This window comes from Eumetopias jubatus, unplaced genomic scaffold, assembly GCF_037043125.1.
Source record: "Eumetopias jubatus isolate StellerSeaLion01/CBP00866 unplaced genomic scaffold, mEumJub1_p1.0 scaffold_1, whole genome shotgun sequence".
Classification (NCBI taxonomy): domain Eukaryota; kingdom Metazoa; phylum Chordata; class Mammalia; order Carnivora; family Otariidae; genus Eumetopias; species Eumetopias jubatus.
The window spans coordinates 210,080,297-210,099,176 of record NW_028274807.1 but is presented as its reverse complement, the minus strand read 5'-3'; the positions used below and the strand labels follow the sequence as shown (position 1 = coordinate 210,099,176).

The 18,880-nt window shown below is 41.3% G+C and overlaps 1 pseudogene; it reads right to left on the bottom strand.

The window, feature by feature from the left end:
- Positions 1–18,499: 18,499 nt before the first annotated feature.
- Positions 18,500–18,655, bottom strand: LOC148165185 (large ribosomal subunit protein eL39-like; annotated as a pseudogene).
- Positions 18,656–18,880: the final 225 nt, after the last annotated feature.

The window sequence follows — 18,880 nt, the reverse complement described above, 5'->3', positions numbered from 1 at the left end:
GGAGCCCAACGTGGGACTCATTCCCAGGACCCTGGGATCATGACCTGAGCCGAAGGCAGACGCCTAACCAACCAAGCCACCCAGGTGCCCCAGTAAAGAAATCTTACAAAAAAAAAAAAAAAGTGGTATCCCTGGGGAGGATTGCTATGGGAAATTATTACTTTCTACTTTATTTATTGTTTTATTGCATTTGTCTTTAAAGATTATAAGCTGGTGATACGTGGGTGATTGGGGAAACAATATTTACCTAAATAATCATTCTGATGAAAACACGGATGATTGGGTGAAAGTGCAGGTGATTGGGTGGAATGAGGGTGAACCTAGAGTGAGGGGACCCCCCAGGGGGTGGCGATTGAGTCAGTGCTCCAGCATGGCTATCCAAAGGTAGCTGAGCCTGGGGGCTCTGTGGTCATCTGCCTGGCTTCAGATGCCAGCACCTCTGCTGTGATTTAGCTATATGACTGCAGGCTAGTGACCTTACCTCTCTGTGCCTTATTCCTTCATCTCTGACACAGATGATAGTACAGTTGTTCACTATAGGGTGTTGTGTGGATCAAAAGACCTGCCACAGATGAATATGCAGAACCACACCTTGCACATAACAAGCCCTTGAAATAAGCAGTTACCACAGTTTATTGTCATCACTGTAATGTGTGTTATTAGTACAGACTAGGGCAGTGGTAATTTGGATAAACTGAACACGTTTAAGAGGCACAAGTGATAGGTTGGGGGACCAGCTCATCTCAGTTTGCTTGGGACTTCCCTGATTTTAGCACAGAATGTCCCACAGCCCAGGAACCCTCAGTCTTGGGTAAAACAGGAGGACAGCAGGTCACCATAACATAAATCTTTGGACCCATTGGTGAGAAGGAGAAATCTCTGGCAACTCCCAGCTTTGGGGCCTGGTGAGTGAGAAGCACCCCAAGGAAGAGACTCAGGGAGAAGAACCATTTAGGGGGAAGTGGACAAATCCAAGTGTGGCTGTATTGAGTTTGAGGGACTTCTTGCCTGTCTGGGTGAGAGAAGACAGGTTTTCCTGGGAAGCTCAGGACAGGGATCCCCACATTTTGTTCTGAAATATTTCGTCCAGCAAAGTTAAAAGAATCATGCAATTGTACAGTGAATACCCACACACTCCTAGATACTGCAATTAACACTTGAATGTATTTGCTCTAATATCTATCCATTCATCCATCTTACTTTTTACTCTTTTTTTTTTTTGAGAGAGAGAGAGAGAGAATGCACGCGGTGGGAGTTGGGGGAGCAGAGGGGGAGGGAGAGAATCCCAAGCAGACTCCCCGCTCAGCATGGAGCCCAATGCGGGGCTCAATCTCACAACCCTGGGATCATGACCTCAGCCAAAATCAAGAGTCGGGTACTTAACCAACTGAGCCACCCAGGTGCCCCCACTCTTTACTCATTTTAATATGTCACGGACACCTGCACACTTCCCTCCCAATACTTCAGTGCCTATACCATTAACTAGAGTTCAATATTTGCTTACAGCTCTTTTCTTTTATGTAAAATTTGCATACAATGATGTGGACAGATCTTGTGTACAGGGCCTGAGTTCTCATAAACCTCGGCTATAGCCTTTAAAGAAATAACTTATTCCCCCCCAGTGAGATTCAAAACAAACAAAAATCAAAATAACCAGAAGCAGCTCAGGCTTTGCCACTTTGTAAGCTCTGTGACTTGGAGCAAATGACTTACCCTTTCTGGGTCTCAGCTTCTCATCTCTAAAATGGACTAGGAAGGGGATGTATCTGACACCAGACATGGTTATTGTGGATATTAAACTACTTAATCTATGTAGAAATACTGAGGAGTGCCTGGCCCCTAGCAAGTGCCTTAAAAACACTCGCTTTTAACATTACCCAGTTGGAACAAAGGAACTATAATTTGTGGAAGAAGAAATAATGGGGCAAGTATGTTCCTGAAAAATTTCAAAGATGGCCAAGAGAGGAGCTACATGGGATCTAAACCAGTGTGGGGAGGCAGGGGGAGAGAGAGGGAAGCTGTGAGCTAAATCCTGATCCACCGCCACGGAAAACCAGCAGGTGAGGGCTCCATTCCCCTCTGGGTGACTAGAGGGAGCCAGCACATTGAGAAGGATGGAAATGACCAGAGAGAAAGTTACAATTCCACAGGTGTTTGCCATTCATTACAGGTGCTGCAAAAGATCGCCTTTATTTATTTATTTGACAGAGAGAGACACAGCGAGAGGGGCAACACAAGCAGGGGGAGTGGGAGAGGGAGAAGCAGGCTTCCCAAGGAGCAGGGAGCCCAATGCGGGGCTCGATCCCAGGACCCTGGGATCATGACCTGAGCCGAAGGCAGACGATTAACGACTGAGCCACCCAGGCGCCCCAAGATCACCTTTATTTTAATCATGTGCATGTGCTTTTGTGTTTTTAATTTAAATTTAATTTGAAAAACACAGACAAGATTCTAACACCTGTCACAGCGTGGATGAACCTTGAGGATATTATGCTGAGTGAAATAAGCCAGTTACAAAAGGTCTGTATGATTCCACTCATAGGAAGGTCCTGGGGTGGTCAAATCCATAGAGATCAAAAGTAGAGGGGTGGGTACCTGGGGTGGGGGAGAGGAAGGGGGATTAATGTTTAATGGAGACAGTTTCAATTTTGTATGATGAAAAAATTCCTAGAGGTGGATGGTGGTGATGGTTGCACAACCATGTGAAACGTACTTAATACCACTGAACTATACAGTTAAAAAGGGTAAAAATGGTAAATTGTATGTTACTTGTATTTTGCCAAAAGTAAAAGTCGACAAACAGAAAAGCACAGAAGATAATCTCCCAAACACCCCTGTACCTTCACATGAAAAAGCAAAAGTTAACATTTGGTGGTAACTGCTTCAGATATACATTTTCCTTTTATAAAAGAAAGAAGACAGGGTTGAAGTTGAACCCTCCCCCCATCCCCATAATTTCAATTCATAAAGTCCCTAATAGTTTACAATGAGAAGCCTCCCTCCCTCTCTGGTCCCTCCACTACCTCCTCCCACCCCCCCACACTCCTCATGGAGGGAACAAGAGTTACCAGATTTTTCTGTCTCCTTCCAGAGATGATTAGTTGATTTCAGGCTGGTAACTTTAAGTTGGAAACAACATGATAATTTGGCTAGGTTTAGAAGTACTATCAGAATGTTTAAAAGAACATATTTCTCCTTATTTATATTTAATTTTTAGATTTGTAGTAACTGCTAAGGATTTCAGAAGGGTTTGCTTGGTGGAGGCATTTAAGATTAAAGAATCATATCACTTTTATAAATGCCATGTACAATGTTTAAGCGATTTCATCCCACAACATTTCTAAATGGATCCAAGTGCGTACCCAGTGGCCTCTTTGCCAAGTGATGGTCCACTTACCCAGGTATATAAGGAACATAATAGCTGCGATTGGAACCAAAGGCTTAAGGGAAACTGTTTCTAAAACTATAATTTTAATTGACTATCCATTTACAAAGTAACCACAATGATGCATTTTTCTAGGCACTAAAGCTATCCCAAGCCCAGGCACTGTTTGAGGGACCGATAAGCCAGTGTGACTGGAGCAGAGGGAATGAGGGGCTAAGTGGGAGGAGATGAGGGCCAGGAGGTGAAGGGGGGATATGTGGGGCAGTCAGGGGCTTTGGGGGCTGCAGGGATGGGGGCTTTGTCCGTAGTGAGGTGCTCACCATGGAGAGTTCTGAGCAGAGGGACTGATCTAACTTGGTTTTGCGTAATTTCCACTAACTGTTGGACTTGGGGCTGGGGCACTGGGTGGGTGGGGCAGGTGGGAAAAAAACTGGGTTGTAGGGGTTTCCCCTCTACCCATTTAAAAAAAAAAAAAAAAAAAGGCGGAGGTTTTGGCCTGGGAAGCTCAGGGGGGCGCCCAGCAGGGACCAGATCGGCTAGGTGCCTTTCTCAGACCCTTGATCTGTGCACTTCTGCCCCCGCGTGGCCACATCCCGAACTGCAGCAGCATCCTGCACACAGCGTTTCCTTTCTGATGAACAAGGCAAAGGCTTCTTCCAGTCCTCTTGTGCAGGGCATGGAGAGCCCCGCGATGCATCGGTCCAAGGACTGCTCCAGAGAAACTCCGAATGAGACACCTGGGGATTCAGATACTTTCAGGATAACCTGATGAGCAGTGGGGGCTTCTTGGGAAATTGCACACTACATCTGCTCCAGAGATTCTCCGAGGAGGGGTCTATGGCAGCATCTTCGGGCGCGAGTGGGAGCATCAGGAAGGCACAATAAGAAAAGACATCCTAGGCAGAAGGAAGGGCCTGAGCAAAGCAAGGTCAAGCTGAATTCCTGAAACATTCCCCACCTTTCATCCCCTTAACTGCTCCTCTCAGCCTGGGTCATGGGGTCACCATTGAGACCCACACCTAGTCCTGAGCTCCTCTCTTGCTCTCATTGCTGTCATCCCCATGGCCACCACCCAGGGCCAGACACCCATCACTTGGGTGCTGTCCCAGCCTTTAATTGCTAGTCATCTACTGCAGTCCCAAAGGGACCTTTTCCTGTCTCTCCCCTGCTCAGCCCCCAGCCCCCAGCCCTGGCTCCCAGGTGCTCTGGGGAGCAAGTCCACACCCTTCATCTTGGTATACTGGGTAGTGGGAGACCCAGACCTGCCTGCTCCATCACATCATTAGCATGAAAAACTACACGAGCAATAATAACAGTAATAAAAACAGCAGCTACCTATATTTACACGATGTCAAGTCTTGTGTCATGTGGTTTAAAGGTGGCTTCACGGTGGCTTTATCATCTTCATTTTACAAAAGGGCATGCTGAGGTTCAAAGAACTCAAGGGACTTGTCCAAGGTCACCAGTCTGGGGATGAACTCAATTCCTTCCAACTCCAAAGCTCAGGCTTAACCCCAACACTCTGTCTCCATCATGTCACCTCTCTGATGTGATGGGTTTAACTTCTTTGCTCTTCCTCTGTCTTAGTCACTCAGCCTGCTCTAATAGAACACCATCAGCTGGGTGGCCTAAACGGCAGACATTTATTTCTCACAGTTCTGAAGGCGAGGAAGTCCAAGGTCAAGGTGCCAGGCAATTCAGTTCCTGATGAGGGCTCTCTTCCTGGCTTGCAAATGCTCCCCGTCTTGCTGGGTCCTCACGTGGCAGATGGAGACAGAGACGGTATGGGGGAGGGAAACAAATGGGGCGGGCTCCCTGGTGTCTTTTCTTAGAAGGGCAATATCTCATCAAGAGGGCCCCACGCTCATGACTTCAGTCAAACCTAATCACCTCCCAAAGGCCCCACCTCCAAAACCCATCACACTGGGGGTTAGGGCTTCAACATATAAATTTGGAGGGAACAAGCATTCAGTCCATAACATCCTCCTCTCAAATGATGGAGCCTAATTCCCCTTTGCTTGAGTGGGGGTCAGACTTTATTGACTCCGCTTAAAAAAAAAAAAAAAACAACCACTTTTTATTTTCCTATTATTGTAGGCACCTTCATTTCTTCCTATGGCTCAAGTTACTGTCTGATGTCCTTTCATTTAAACCCAGAGGACTTTTTCAGCATTTCTTGTGGGGCAGGTCTAGTAGTTATGAATCTCATCAGCTTTTGTTTATCTGAGCATATTTTAATTTTTACCTCATTTTTTTGAAGTTCCAGCAAAGCGGATTTTTTTTTTAAGATTTTATCTATTTATTTGTCAGAGACAGAGGGAGAGCACAAGCAGGGGAAGCAGCAGACAGAGGGAGAAGCAGGCTCCCTGCCAAGCAAGGAGCCTGATGTGGGACTCGATCCCAGGACTCTGGGATCATGACCTGAGCCAAAGGCAGACACTTAACTGACTGAGCCACCCAGGCATCCCTTACCTCATTTTTTGAAGGATGGTTTTACTGGATATAGAATTCTGAGTTGACAGTCTGTTTAAAAAAAATTTTTCCCCAGCACTTTTAATACATCAACCACTACCTTATGGCCTCCAAGATTTCTGATGAGGAATCTGCTGGTAAAGAAGTGTGCTTCTCATACTCACCTACTTCAATTGTCCATTTTTCAAGTTTGTCAATTATTTCTTCTTCCTGCTTAAATCTATAAACCATGTAGTCGATTTTTTTTTCATTCATTGTACTTTTTAGCTTCATAATTTCCCTTTGGTTCCTTTTTATAATTTCTATCTTCATTCATATTCTCATTTTGTTTATACATCATTTTCCCATCGTTGCCCATGTTTTCCTTTCACTCTGTGGGCATATTTAAGATCATTGTTTTACAGTTTTGGGGTTTTTTTCTATTTGGTACAACATCTGAGTTTCCTCAGGGCTAGGTTTTGTTCATTTTGTTTCTATGAATGGATCAGATCTTCCTGTTTCTTTGTCTGCCTTGTTGAACCTGATCATTGAACCTTATAATGTGATAACTCTGGAAATTTAATTCTCACTCTTTCTCCAGGGTTTTCTTTCCCTTTTTCTTTTTTTAATTGTAGGGGGGTCTCTCTTCTGTAGATCAGCCTGAGGTGGAAGCTTAAGACCTTCAGAGGTCTTTTCTGAACCTCTGTTTTTCCTTGGGCATGTGCAATGGCTTTCTAAATTTACCCATATATCTGGTTGCTTATGAGTGTCATCATCCTTAAATGCCTGGCTCCCAAAGGGAGGAAAGGGAGGGGGGAATCCAAAACAGATACAATTCATTAAAATTTCCTGGAAGCTGGGGTGCCTGGGTGGCTCAGTTGGTTAAGTGTCTGCCTTTGGCTCAGGTCATGATCTTGGGGTCCTGGGATCGAGCCCTGCATCCAGCTCCCTGTTCAGAGGGGAGTCTGCTTTTCCCTCTCCCTCTGTCACTCGTGCTTACATGAGCATGGGCGCTCTCTCTCTCTCTCAAGTAATTAAATAAAGTCTTAAAAAAAATCTCCTGGAAGCCACTGTAGCTGGTGGGGGTTGAAACAATGACAGCCAGCCTTGGTGTCTGTACCCCAGTGATCAAAAGCAGTAAGCAGCAATCAGAATCTAGAACCTGGATAGCTAGAAGACAATCTTTTTGTCCTACCTCGGTTCGAGCAAGACACACCTGGAATACAGGTCACTTTCTCCAAAGCTGTCTGCCATGGAGTGGGTGGTCGGTAATAGGTAGGTCACTCCGCTCCTGCACTAAAGGCTGAAATTGACTGAAATTAACTGCAATTTACCAGCCACGAGTTCAAAGCCCTGAAAGTTAAAAAACTGGAACTGGAAGTGCAAGTTCAAATAGACTCCATAGTTTCAAAATAGTTAACTTCAGACAATTTGTGGCAGGATAATTATCTAGGTGGGGAAAAAAAAAAAAGATTCCTGGTGCTCCCTACTCCACCATCCTCCCTGACATCACTTGCAACAGAGCTGCTTTTAGATGTCCTGAAATCTCAAAGAAACTCTCTAGCTTCTCCTCCAGAATTTGGGCAGTCTACTATATGTCTTTACCCCCTAATCTCTTGCCCCGGGCATTTTTGAGTCTTTGTGAGGCTGTGCAGCTTTTATGAGCAGTGCCTACTGCTTTCCCACTTGAGATTTGAGTGAGGTTAAAGAGACATGAGCACCTGTCACCAGTCCTTCAGGTATTTGCCAAACAAGTTAGAATAGTCTGACACACACAGTAGTGAATAAGGTCTCTCTGTTCCTCCAGTCCAAGGGCCAGGCTCCCAAAATCGGAACACGAGCTACTGATGCAGTCCAAAGGGAAGACAGGCATAGTAGAAGATCCAGGAGAGGCAGAGGCTACAATAGAGAGGGAAAAAGTTTCCGAGAGACAGGCTTGGCCAACACGAGGGATCAAAGCCCCCTGTCATGAGATTGGCTTGGTAGAGGCAGGGTCTATCTCTGAGCTCAAACTCCCTTGGCACCTGGGGCTGGTAAGAAGAGTTGGAGGATGGTCTTTATATCATCCATGGTCTAGTCAGAAGTTACATTAATAAGGAGAATTGAATATAAATATTATTGGCCAGTTATTGTATTGAGGAACTGAAAAACAGAAAGAAAACTCAAAGGTAGAGAGGAGGTAGTAACTATAGGAAGACTTTGCTTCTCTCTGGGATTGGGGGAATCAAGTGGAAGAAGATGAGAGATTAAGTATTATAAACTTGGAAGGTGGGTCCTGGGGGGCTCGAACCCAGAATCCTGAGAAAGCAGGGCAGGTTGACTTGTGCTAGTTTCCCCCAAGGAGTGTCCATGAGGCTGCTTCTGCAAGTGATGGGAAAGGGGCAAAATGAGGTCAGCAGAGGATGCCAAGAGGAGCTGCCTCTGCAGAGCGAAGAAGCTGGTGTGACAGGAAACAGGAAGAAGTGAGTCCCTCCTCCTGCCTACAGTCTTTCTGTCTGTCTCTACCATCTTCTACTGGTGATGCCTAACCAGGAACCTCTGGAAAGCAGAAACATGGTGTGCTGAGGCCCCGTTCCAGCAACACATGAGAAAGCATAAAAGATGGGGTCAAAGCTGGGAGGTAAGTAGTTTTATAAGTAACATGGTCTCCCACTCTCCCTGAAGGATGCAATCTCCTGAGTTGGTGGCAATGCACGGATTAGGTGCTGGTAAAAGTCTGTTACAAACGAAATGTTCAGTTCAGTAGAAACTCACATGTGTGCTGTTCTGCATAAGAAGAACATTCATCTGATTTTTCTAGCCCCTTTCTTTTTTTTTTTTATTAAAGATTTTATTTATTTATTTGACAGAGAGAGAGACAGCGAGAGCAGGAACACAAGCAGGGGGAGTGGGAGAGGGAGAAGCAGGCTCCCGGCTGAGCAGGGAGCCCGATGCGGGGCTCGATTCCAGGACCCCGGGATCATGACCCGAGCCGAAGGCAGACGCTTAACGACTGAGCCACCCAGGCGCCCCTCTAGCCCCTTTCATTTTCCCTGGTAAAAGGTCCCCTCTAGTAAACCCTCAGGGCTACCCCCACGTCAGCCCTGGGATACCCTGTGAGAGACAAGAGAAGGAAGTAGGAGTTGAGGCAAAGGGCCTAGAAATGTTTGTGAGTCCTGTGCACCTGGGGCTATGCTTGCCATGCCCATCCCGGGTGGACATTCTAAGACATGAAATGCATCCCCATTGACCTAGACAGAGCAAAACCCAGGGCAGAGTTCTGCCCAAGGAAGGGGAACCAGCTCAGGAAGAGGAGACCAGGTAGCCTGAGGAGGAAAGGGGGTCATGGGAATGAGGGTGAGGAGGTAAAATGTTGAAGCAGAGAGCTGATTTCCAGAGAGAGGAAGGCTAGAAAGCCAGAAGGAGAAACGGCAAAATCCTGAGGTGTAGGGGAGTAGGAGACCAGAGTGGAAGGAATTATGTAGGATGGAAGAGCAGGATCCCAGTTAGGTGGACTGGTACGGACGAGGAGAGTCACTGGGTTTCAGAGATAAACATGGTCTAGAACAGGAAGAAGTTAACTGTAGGACATTTCAAAACATACTACAAAGCTACAGTAGCAAGACAGTGTGGCACTGGCATAAGATTAGACATGGATCAATAGGAAAGAGTTGACAGTCCAGGAACAATTCCTTACGTTTTTGGCTAAATTATTTATTGATTCATTTATTTTATTTTTATTTTGGGGGCGGGTAGAAGGAGAGAATCTTAAACAGGCTCCCTGTCCAGTGCGGAGCTTGACATGGGGCTCGATCTCACAACCCTGAGATCATGACCTGAGTTGAAGTCAAGAGTCAGACACTTAACTGATTGAGCCACCCACGTGCCCTGGTTAGTCAGTTTTTTAATTGCCTAAGACAATTCAATGGGGAGAGTCTACTCAATATGGTTCTGGGACAGTTACATATCAACCTGCAGAAAGATGACCTGAGACTCCCTACCTCACATCATACAGTAAAATTAACTTACACTGAAATAGTGAAAAGTAAAAATATAAAAACACAAAGTTAGCAGATGCAGGAGAATGTTTTTTGACTGAGTGGTAGGGAAGAAGGTTGTTTGTTTGTTTGTTTTAAAGGAAGACCAAAAGGAAACATCCTAATGCAAAAGCACATAGTGATGTGTGTGTTTCAGTCCCCAAATTCCTCACCAAAATGTGGTCTCTCAGGGCTCTCCTAAGGTTCTCTACCTATAGGTTTTCTGGATTTATTTTATAATTTTTCACAAGAATAATTATTCCTTTTTCCCACATCATGGTAACATGAAAGCTTATTTTTTCTGAAAGCTTTCGTAAATATTTAAATCAATACAATAATCAACTATTTAATTGCTGTAATCTTTAAAAATGTACAGAAGCCGTAAATAAATACCCCTTTCCACTTAGCTGGATACACTGCCCTTTCTCTAAACACCTCTTTGGGAACAAGTAAACATGACGGTTTATGGGGCAGTTAATGTGAGGAGTGATGAGAGGAGCATCTTATAGTATGGTATTTTATCCTTCAGGGATAGTACAGTGTCCTCTCATATTAGACTGTGTGTGTGTGTGTGTGTGTGTGTAATTTTCTAAGGAAATGGGATCATTTATTCATTCGTTTTACTCAGTCATCTTGTTCTCTTATCTTCCAAACATGCCCATCTGACCTGGCAGAAAATGTTACAACTATTACAAGTGGATTAAAGATATTGTTTTAATTAATGACCTTTGGATGTTTTGTCTCCTTATTTTCCACATGGTTTTCAGCATCTGATTCATAATGCTTTTATATCTCGTACTTATAATTCATAAAAAGATGGGAAACCTTAATGTTTAAAAAATTCAAAGTCCAGGGGTGCCAGACTGGCTCAGTTAGTTAAGCATCTGACTCTTGATCTCAGCTCAGATGTTATTATGAGGGTCGAGAGTTCAAGCCCTGCATGGGCTCCATGGAGCCCACTTAAAAAAAAATTAAAAATCCAATCTCTGTCTTTTGGTTAGAGCATTTAACCCATTTACATGTAAAATAAGTAGTGATAAGGAGGGACTTCTATCATTTTGCTATTTGTTTCGTAAATGCCTTGCAACTTTTTTCTCATTCGCTTTTGAAGGATAATTTTGCTGGGTAAAGGATTCTTGATTGATAGTTTTGTTTTGTTTTATCATTTTGAATATATCAGCCCACTGTCTTCTGGCCTCCAAAGTTTCTGATGAGAAACTTGCAAATAATTTTTTTGAGGATGCCTAGATTCACTCTTCTCTTGCTGCTTTCAAAATTCTTTATGCCCTTGGTTTTGACAGTTTGATTATAATGTGTCATGGTGTGAGTCTCTTTTTTTTAATTTTTTATTGTTATGTTAATCACCATACATTACATCATTAGTTTTTGATGTAGTGTTCCATGATTCATTGTTTGTGTGTAACACCCAGTGCTCCATGCAGAACATGCCCTCTTTAATACCCATCACCAGGCTAACCCATCCTCCCACCCCCTCCCCTCTAGAACCCTCAGTTTGTTTTTCAGAGTCCATCGTCTCTCATGGTTCATCTCCCTCTCCGATTTCCCCCACTTCATTCTTCCCCTCCTGCTATCATCATCATCATTTTCTTCTTCTTCTTCTTCTTTTCTTTAACATATATTGTGTTATTTGTTTCAGAGGTACAGATCTGTGATTCAACAGTCTTGCACAATATGGTGTGAGTCTCTTTGAGTTCATCTCACTTGCAGCCCATTCAGCTTCTTGTATGTTTTTTATATTTGTGTCTTTCATCAAATTTGGGAAGTTTTCAGCCATTATTTCTTCAAATACTCTTCCTTCCCCTTTTCTCTCTCTTCTTCTATGCCTCCCATAATGTATATGTTGGTCCATTCAATAGTGTCCCTTAGGCTCTGTTCATGTTTTTCAATTTTCTTTCTGTCTCTCAGACTCAATAATTTCCATTTTCCTATCTCCAAGTCTGCCGATTCTTTCTTCTGTCTGCTCAAATGTGCCTTTGAATCCCTCTGGTGAAATTTTCATTTCAGTTATTGTACTTTTCAGCTCCAGATGAAATAGGTTTATTTTTTAATTTTTTCCCCACCTTTATTGACATATAATTGACAAATAAAAATTGTAAACAGACTTTTTTTAATGTTTTCTATTTCTTTTTTTTAATTTGTGAAATTAATTTAATTAATTTATTTTTAGAGAGAGAGGGAGAAAGCAGAGGGGAGGGACAGAGGAAGAGGGAGAAAGAATCTCAAGCAGACTCCTCATTGAGCACAGAGCCCAACACAGGGCTCAATCTCATGACCCTGAGATCATGATCTGAGCCAACACCAAGAGTTAGATGCTTAACTCACTGTACCTCCCAGGTGCCCCAATTTTGTTTCCAAATTATTGACATATCCACTTAGTTCATAAAATGTTTTCTTTCCCACATCTTCCTTTAGTTCTCTGAGCAACCTTAAAACAATTGTTTTAAAGTATTTGTCTAGTAAATCTGCCATCAGGTTTTTTTCAGGGGCAGTTTTTTTTGTTTTGTTTATTTTTTCTTTTGAAATGGCTGTAGTTCCTCATTTCTTTGTATGCCTTGTGATGTCTTTGTTGAAATCTGGACAATTGAATCTAAAAATGTTGTAATGCTGGAGATCAGATTCTCCCCCTTCTCCAGGGTTTGCTTTATACATTTTTTTTTGTTATTTTAGGGATGCTTGGCTGGCTCAGTTGGTAGAGTGTGTGACTCTTGATCTCAGGGTTGTAAGTTCAAGCCCCACATTGAGTATAGCACTTACTTAATTTAAAAAATTAAAAATTTTTGTTATTTTATTGTAGGTTTTCTCTGTGCCAAGGATCAGCATGATGTGTAAATTTAGGTCTTTTCTGAATGTGTGCCTTTCCTTGGGCATGCACAGGTGACTTTCTCATTTTCTCTTATACATAGTTGATTTTTAATATTCTAGTCTGGCTCCTAAAAGAAGGGGAAGAAATGAAAGAGGACAAAAAGGCACCAACCCTTCAAATACCTTGGAAATGATTTCACTTGTAGAGGAAAGGGCTTACAACAATGCAGGGATTTGCAGCAACAGTGGCCACTGCTTCTTTGTTTGCACCTCTGTGATCAGAAGCAGTAATCAACCTCAGAGCACAGATCCCTGATATTTGGAGAACAAGGTCCTTCTTTGCCCACCCTTTCTCCCACAAGCTGTGTGCAAGCCGCTCCAGGAACACATGCACAGATTACTGCCACCAGGCTATGGGTGGGGATGGTGGCTGCTACTGTGCAAAGAGCTGAGATTAACTGTAGTTTACCTCAGTTTACCTTTCAAACCATCCCCTGGAATTTGCAAGCCTTCAATAGACTACAGAGTGCAAATGCTTATGTCAGACAGATTTTACCAGCGCAATTGTTGTCTAAGTAGGGAGACATTCCTGGCGCATGCTACTCTGCCATCTTCCCAGTATCCTCTGCTTTTCGTATACTAATCAATTACATCAGGTCTCTTCCCTAATGTGAGCTCCTCCAAGAGTGTCCATCCTCCCACCTCAATTACTCCTACTACTTTCCAAGTGTGGATTTTTTTTCATCACACTTTTCAGAATCAAGGAAATCAAGGTTCACAGGGTTTATTGCCTTCTTAAGAAGTTACAAAAAATTAAACCATGTAGATGGGATTAAGTTGAACAGTGTTACTTTTACTTCTATTAACTGTATTATCCTATATAAAAAGTCCTCCAGGAAACCGCCTAAACCATTTTCCAGAAATGGAAAGGCAGTGGTGCTCCCTTTTGTGGTGAGGGCAGCATTAATATCCACACACTCTTCTAGCAGATGATAGTCAGTTTAAAATATTCTCTGTGTGCCCTCAATGAGCAGGTGGTGTTACAGGTTAGGGAGAACAGAAGCAAATAAAATGGCTGTGGCACTTACCCAAGACATCACAATCTATCTTGGAAGACCATTTCAAATTAATAATTTAGATTGAGGAAGGGGCATGTGACTGGCTCAGTCAGTAGAGCATGTGACTCTTGATCTGGGGATCAAGAGTTCAAGCCCCACGTTGGGCATAGAGCTTACTATAAATAAATAAACAAACAAACAAATAAATAAAATTAAGGGAAATCAGGCATAGGTGGATTCAACCTGGAGCCAATCAGATTGCTTGAAAGAGAAGGCTCTTTATGCAATGGTTAGGACTTAGCTACAGAAATGATTGGATGGATCAGTGGGGGTGAGAGTGGGTTTAGAGAGAGTTTCAAATTGGTAAATTGGACATGTGTATCCTCAGGCATGGAGCACCTGGTGACAACCATGAACTGATGAAGGTCGGACAGCTCTGAAGCAGAGATAAAAGTTCAGATTTGATTAGTTGTTTTACATAGCAATTTGTTAATGTGAAAATGATAATGTATGGACATCTTTGTAGTGTCAAAGAAATAATTATTTGCCAGTATTTTTATCCATAAACGGTATCTTAGAATTTTTCTTCTCTACCATATGCAAAAATACGTTTATGATGTTTCGATACACGTGTATATTGTAAAATGATGGCCACAATCAAGCTAATTAACATACGCATCACCTCACACAGTTACCGTTTCTTGTGTGTGATGAGAACATTTAAGATCTATTCTCTTAGCAAATTTTAAGTATACAATTCAATATTATTAACTATATCTCCAGAACTTATTCATTCTGCATAATGGAAACTTGTTACCACCCTTTGACTAGCATCTCACCATTTCCCCATCCCTCAGTCTTTGGTAACTATCATCATACTCTCCGCTTCTGTGAATCTGACATTGTTAGATTCCACATATAAGTAAGATCATGCAGTGACACCTGGGTGGCTCAGTTGGTTGAGTGTATCCAGCTCCTGATTTTGGCTCAGGTCATGATCTCAGAGTTGTGAGACTGAGTTGTGAGATTGAGCTCCACACCCAGAGTGGAGCCTGCTTGGAATCCTTTCTCTCCCTCTGCCCCTGCCCCCCCCCCCACTCTCTCTCTCTCAAAAAAATAAATGAGATCATGCAGTATGTGTATTTCTATGTCTGGCTCATTTTACTTAGCTAGTGTTCTCTAGGTTCATCCATACTGTTGCAAATGGCAGGATTTCCTTCTTTTTAAAGGCAGAATTATATTCTAGTGTGTCTATATCTATAGGTATATAATATTTTCTTCATTCATCTGTTGACAGACACTTAAGTTGTTTCAATATCTTGACTATTGAAAATAATGCTGCAATAAACATGGGAGTGCAGATAGGTCTTTGAGATACTAAAGTGGGGTTGCTGGATCAAATGGCAGTTTTATTTTTAATTTTTTGAGGAAACTCTATGCCATTTTCCATTATGGCTCTACCAATTTGCATTCCCAACAGTGTACAGAGGTACTCTTTTCTCCACATCCTTGCCAACTCTTGATCTTTTGTTTTGTCACAATTAGCCATGTGAGATGATATCTCATTGTGGTTTTGATTTGCATTTCTCTGATGATTAGTGATGTTAAACATCTTTCTATAGACTTGTTGGCCATTTGTATTTTTTTTTTTTTTTGAGAAATGTCTGTTCAAATCCTTTGCCTACTCTTTTTTGTTGGTTTTGCTATTGAGTTGAGTTCCTTATATTTTTTAGATGTTAACTCCTTATTGGTTTGCAAATATTTTCTCCTATTCTTTAGTTTGTCTCTTCACTCTGCTGATTGTTTTGTTGTGCAGAAGATTTTTAATTTAATGCAATCCCACTTGTCTATTTTTGGTTTTGTTGCCTGTGCTTTTGGGGTCATATAAAAAAAAAATTTCCCAGACCAATTTCAAGAAGCTTTCCCTCTGTGTTTTCTTCTAGTAGTTTTACAGTTTCAGGTGTTACATTTAAGTATTCATTGATTTTAAGTTGATTTTAAAAAAATATTTTATTTACTTATTTGACAGAGAGAGAGAGAGCACAAGCAAGGGGGAGTGGCAGGCAGAGGGAGAAGCAGGCTCCCCACTGTGCAAGGAGCCTGATGTGGGAGAGCTCATGACCGGAGCTGAAGGCAAATGTTTAACTGAGCCACCCAGGCATCCCTTAAGTTGATTTTTGTATATGGTGTGAGATAAGGGTCCAATTTCATTCTTCTGTACATGGATATCCAGTTTTCCTGACACTGTTTATTGAAGAAATTTTAACCATGTCTGTTCTTGGCATCCTTGTAGAAGATCCGTTGACTGTAAATGCTTAGATCTGTTTCTGGGCTCTCTGTTCTATTCCATTGGTCTATATGACTGTTTTTATTCCAGTACAATACTGTTTTGATTATTATAGTTTTGTAGTACATTTTGAAGTCAGGCAATATGATTCCTCCAGCTTTTTTCTTTTTATTCAAGATTGCTATGGTTATTCTGGGTCTTTTGTAGTTCCATCTGAATTTTAGGAATTTTTTTTTCAATTTCTGTAAAGAATGACATTGCCCACTTCTTCTAGATTATCTGGCTTGTTCGCATATAATTGTACCTAAAAGTCTATTATGATCCTTTTTATTTTTGAAGTCTCATTACAATGTTTCCTCTTTCTGGCTTTATTTGAGTCTCTCTCTCTCTTTTTTTTTTAGTCTAGCTAAGGGTTTGTTGATTTTACTTTTTAAAAAATCCAACTCTTAAATTTGTTGATTTTTTTCTACTGTTTCTCTACTCTCTATTTCATTTGCTTCTGCTCTAATCTTTATTATTATTTCCTTCCTTTTGATAACTTTGGGCTTAGTTTGTTCTTTTTATAGTTTCTTGAGGTATAAAGTTAGATTGTTTATTTGAGATCTTTCTTCTTAGTGTTGGTGTTTATTGCTATAAAATTCCCTCTTAGAACTGCTTCCGCTGCATCACATGAGTTTGTTAGGTTGTATTTTTATTTTCATTTGTCTTGAGATATTTAGAAAATCCTTTTTTGATTTCCTCTTTGAACCAACAGTTGTTCAAGAGTGTTGTGACTAGTTTCCTCATATTTGTGAATTTTCTTGCTGTTAATTCATTTCTAGTTTCATCACATCTCATACTGTGTGAAAGGATACTTGGGATGATTTTTATCTTCTTAAATGTACTAAGTCTTGTTTTGTGACCTAACCTGTAATCCTGTGATCTACCCTGGAGAATGTTCTGTGAGCATTTGAGAAGAATGTGTATTTTTCTGCTTTGGGTGGAAAGTTCTCTTTCTCTCTCTGTGTATAATCTGTTAGTTCCATTTGATATATAGCATAGTTCAAGGTAGCTGTTTCTTTATTGATATTCTGTTTGGATGTTCTGTCCATTAATGAAAGCAGGTTATCGAAGTCTCATACTAGCGAAGTCTCATACTATTATGATATTATGATCATACTATTATGATATTATCAATTTCTCCCTTCACATCTAAATACTTGCCTATGTACTTAAATGTATTTATGTGGTGGGTGCACATATAAAATTGTTATATCTTCCTGTTCAATTGACTTTTTTAACTTTATATGGTGACCTTTATCTATTTATCATGAAGCAGAGTTCTGCCTCTTTTGAATTAATAAGTTAATATTACCATTAATATATCATTCATATTATGCTGAAAAGGCTTTTTTGTGGTTTCTTTGCCTCAGTCTGTTTCACACATACTGCTTTGCGAAGCTGTGGGTCACCCAATTTACTTACACTATCTCACTGTTTATGGGACAGAGTTGATTGAGGTTTTGTTGTTTTTTTTCCAAACTTGTTGATAATGTTATTCTTCTTTTTGTCTTCAAGTGCTAGTGCATTATCAAATTTTTTAAACATTAGGAAAAAATTGCTGGGTATAGATTATGGATAAATTCAAATTTACTAGGAAATGCTGATAGAAGGTATGAATTAACTATCTGACCATTCATGCACATGCATTTATTTATTCTTTGCAATTTGCCAACACCTTTTATTTTTGCCTGTATGGTGTTAAACAGAATCTCCATGTGATTATATATTGTTTTTGTTAATTACCATTGGTGTTGAGCGTTTTTCTTTTATGGTCTTTCATCTTCTGATGAAAGTTTCAGTCATTTTCTCATATTTAATTTATTTGTACATTTATTGATTTCTTACATTTTTTTTTACTATTCTGCACACTGATCCTTTATCATCTGTAGGTATTAAAATATTTTCTCCCAAATTCACTTTCTCCCAAATTTTCACTCAATTTTACATTTTGATGGACTGTTCTTAATTTAATTTAATTTTTAAAGATTTAATTTATTTGACAGAGAGAGACCCAGCGAGAGAGGGAACACAAACAGGGGGAGTAGGAGAGGGAGAAGCAGGCCTCCCGCGGAGCAGGGAGCCTGATGCGGGGCTTGATCCCAGGACCCTGGGATCATGACCTGAGCCAGAGGCAGACGCCCAATGACCGAGCCACCCAGGCACCCCTGGACTGTTCTTAATTTTAATAGCATTGAATTTGTCCATCTCTTTGGACTTACTTTCTTTTCTTCCTTTTTTTCCCCAAACTAAAGGTCTCACATATTTATTTCTGAACCAACCTACTAGTGCAGAAGCATAGAAACAAAGAGAAAAATGATTTCCCCAATAAAACATGCCCAACTATTCAGAGATTGTGGTGATGTTTTCACTATGGCCTGGTAAGATGTTAGTTACCACAGTGGAGCATAAATATGTGAGCCATCTCATGTGTGATTCCTTATAGACCCAGCTTGGTTTTTCTCCAGTGTCTCTTCTTGAAGCTGTACCTGATTTCATTACCAGTTTTCATCTGAATCCATTGGGGAATGGGACAATTCTGCTTTTGTTTCTTGGCCAAGAATCACTTGATTCTAAAAGTCTTGTGAGAAAACATGGTAAGTCAACCACACGCTCCACAAAGGTAGAGAAAGGGCCTCCTTTATTTTATTATATAAGAAAGCTCTTCCTACTCTGAAGCTATAAAAAAACATTTGCCTGTAACTTTGAAAGTGTTCTATTTTTGTCTTTCATAGGTAGCTCTACAATAATGATTGTATATGGATATGATAGGCAGGTGATTCACTATTCTACTGTAGGTAACCACTTGTCATTTCTCTGT